The following is a 3,655-nucleotide window of genomic DNA, read 5'->3' as shown; positions in this document are numbered from 1 at the left end:
CGAAGGAGTGGCTTCACAACAACTCCGTGGCTGTTCTTGAATGGCCCAGCCAGAGCCCTGACTTAAACCCAATTGAGCATCTCTGGAGAGACCTGAAAATGGCTGTCCACCAACGTTTACCATCCAACCTGACAGAACTGGAGAGGATCTGCAAGGAGGAATGGCAGAGGATACCCAAATCCAGATGTGAACTTGTTGCATCTTTCCCAAAACGGCTCATGGCTGTATTAGATCAAAAGGGTGCTTCTACTAAATACTGAGCAAAGGGTCTGAATACTTAGGACCATGTGATATTTCAGTTTTTCTTTTTTAATAAATTTGCAAAAATTTCTACATTTCTGTTTTTTTCTGTCAAGATGGGGTGCTGAGTGTACATTACTGAGAAATAAAATGAACTTTTTTGATTTTTGGAAAATGGCTGCAATGAAACAAAGAGTGAAAAATTTAAAGGGGTCTGAATACTTTCCGTACCCACTGTATATCTGAGAATTTGTGTGGAGCATTAGTTAAAAACAAATCAAGTAAAGAGGACTTTTCAGGGCAGTTGTTGTTTGGGCAAGTTGGACAATCAATCAACTGGGTGAGATTAAGAGTCACAGACAGAGTTAAAGCTGTCTGACATGGAGGACAGCCAATCCAAGTTAAAATCCCCGGCTAAAAGTACCTCTCCAAATTCAATGCTCAGTACTTGCTGAGGGTGGTCTATAGCAACCTATGACCGTCATTGTTTGCCCCGATGCGAGCTCCATCTTCAAGGCTAAAAGCTCTAGCTGCTTACTAATGGATACCAAATCCACAATGTTACAAGGAAAGACCAGGGTTAGGATGAACACTACCAGAGAGAGGAGGGCAGGCAGTGGGAGGCTTGACAGTGCTACTTTTCTATAAAACAGTACTCTGGTCTAGAAGGAAGATAAAAAGATAAACACTGAAACCAATCATGTAGACCAAGTACAACTTAACAAGATCAGATAAATATCAAGTTCTGTAGTCACCAATAGTCTGTGGATTCCAGCTGAGTTTGATGTCCATAGGGCCAAAGTCCCAGATGGTGCCCAGATATTTCTGGGAATGTGGGGAAAGCTTATCATGTTCAGCATTTCTGTGAACACCTCGCTGCTATTAGTCAAAGATAATATGAGGACTAATGATAAAAGCACCATGTTGAGTCTTTGCTGCAAGCAGAACCAAGGAAAACATAGAACGTCTCTCCAGTTTATTGATGGAATCAATCCAAGCCAGATTCTCCCTCTCAGATCCAGCCGTGGCGACGAATGTTGTCACGGTGTAACCAGGAAGAGTTCTCCAGGGTAAGTAACTAAGAGTGACCACTCTACTGGAGACCGGCGATGGGTGAAAACAGTCGTCCGGAGAAGTCGATGCCCCCAGGCAACCTCCCGCCAAGAAAGCGTCCAAAATTATCCACTCACAAGCCGACCAAGGAACTCGCACGATTGGAGTCCAACAGCGGACGAGCCGGCATAAAAGCACAACCTAAAAATACCTACACAGCCTGGGTGGCTCGTGAAGTCGTCAGTCACACTTTTAAAAACCGTCAGATATGAGACAGACATGTGAGGCGCAGGGGCGAACAAGCTGCTGTGTGTCAAAGGCCGCTGAGAGATCTAGAAGAATGAGGATGCTGGTATGTCCAGAGTCAGACGCCATGAGGAGGTCATTAGTGATTTTAATGAGGGCGGTCTCAGTGCTGTGGTGCGCTCTGAAGCCACACTGAAGGGGTTCATAGAGATCATAGTGGGACACATGTTGATGAAGTTTGGCAGTTTATGATGTCCACCATGATGGGACAGAGGCTAGGGAGGCACGCCTTGACCAAGACAGTAGGCATGGGGTCCAGGGAACAGGTGGAGCTCTAACCAACTTAACGACTTAAGCCACGTCCAGAGGGGAGGAGGAGGAGGAGAGGCAGTGCTGTGGGAGGCATTCAGCGGAGGGGGGGGGGGCCATCATGACGGTGAGTGCTGGGTAGAGGGTCAAGGAGTAGGAGGCGGCAGCTGGCTTATGGTGGAGAAGAGCATTCTGGGTCGCTTTTGCTGGTTACCAATGAGGGTGGAATAGTATTGTGTTTTGGCCATGGAGAGAGAGCTTCTTTCTAAGACCTCACGTGGTCTTTGAAGGTAGGCCGGTAGGTGGGTCCTAGGGGCAGGGTGCGTCTGGTGACCTCCTGGGGCTGGGGGGCCGTGGCTGCTGTCCCTTTACTTTGGTGGGGTTGCGTAAATAAAACGTTACAAAGGGAAACAGCTGAGCTGAATGAACAGCCAACAGACTCAAGTGAGTCAGACTGTACTTTATTTTGAAAGTTTAACACACAGGAAATTGAAAAGAGCACAATCAGCATCTTCAAGTAATAATTTTTAAAAAATCAATAACTGATCAATATCTCACTATAAAATAAAAAAGTTTCACATTTCACACAATCAATCAAAAATATGATCATTGATCAACAAGCAGGGGGCGGGCCCAGGGGTGAGGATAATACGGGCTGGTTACTCTAGGGGCGTGGCTAATATAAGCAGGTTAGCAGGGGGCGGGGCTACATCTGTGCAGCTGCAGTTAATATTTACAGTTGAGTTCACGCTGTTCAGACGTGGCTGTGAAGTTTAAACGTTTTAAACTTCAGTCTTAGTTTAAATGTTTGACTTCAGTTTAAATTATTTCAATTTTCATTTTAATTTAAATGTTTTAAACTTCAGCCTTAGTTCAACTGTTTTAAATTTTAGTCTTTATTTCAACATTTTAAACTTCAGTCTCAGTTTAAACTTTTTAAACTTTAGTTTAAATTATTTAAATTTTAATTTTAATTTAAATGTTTTAAACTTCAGTCTTAGTTTACACTTTTTAAACTTCAGTTTAAATTATTTCAATTTTAATTTTAATTTAAATGTTTTAAACTTCAGTCTTAGTTTAAACTTTTTAAACTTCCGTTGAAATTATTTCAATTTTAATTTAAATGTTTCTAAACTTCAGTCTTAGTTTAAATGTTTTAGACTTCAGTTTAAATTTTTTAAACTACAGTTTAAATTATTTCAATTTTCATTTTAAGTTAAATGTTTTAAACTTCAGCCTTAGTTCAACTGTTTTAAATTTTAGTCTTTATTTCAACATTTTAAACTTCAGTCTCAGTTTAAACTTTTTAAACTTTAGTTTAAATTATTTAAATTTTAATTTTAATTTAAATGTTTTAAACTTCAGTCTTAGTTTACACTTTTTAAACTTCAGTTTAAATTATTTCAATTTTAATTTTAATTTAAATGTTTTAAACTTCAGTCTTAGTTTAAACTTTTTAAACTTCCGTTGAAATTATTTCAATTTTAATTTAAATGTTTCTAAACTTCAGTCTTAGTTTAAATGTTTTAGACTTCAGTTTAAATTTTTTAAACTACAGTTTAAATTATTTCAATTTTCATTTTAAGTTAAATGTTTTAAACTTCAGCCTTAGTTCAACTGTTTTAAATTTTAGTCTTTATTTCAACATTTTAAACTTCAGTCTCAGTTTAAACTTTTTAAACTTTAGTTTAAATTATTTAAATTTTAATTTTAATTTAAATGTTTTAAACTTCAGTCTTAGTTTACACTTTTTAAACTTCAGTTTAAATTATTTCAATTTTAATTTAAATGTTTTTAAACTTCAGTC

Source organism: Micropterus dolomieu, linkage group LG21, assembly GCF_021292245.1.
Source record: "Micropterus dolomieu isolate WLL.071019.BEF.003 ecotype Adirondacks linkage group LG21, ASM2129224v1, whole genome shotgun sequence".
Taxonomy (NCBI): Eukaryota; Metazoa; Chordata; class Actinopteri; order Centrarchiformes; family Centrarchidae; genus Micropterus; species Micropterus dolomieu.
Note: the sequence above shows the minus strand (reverse complement) of the source record.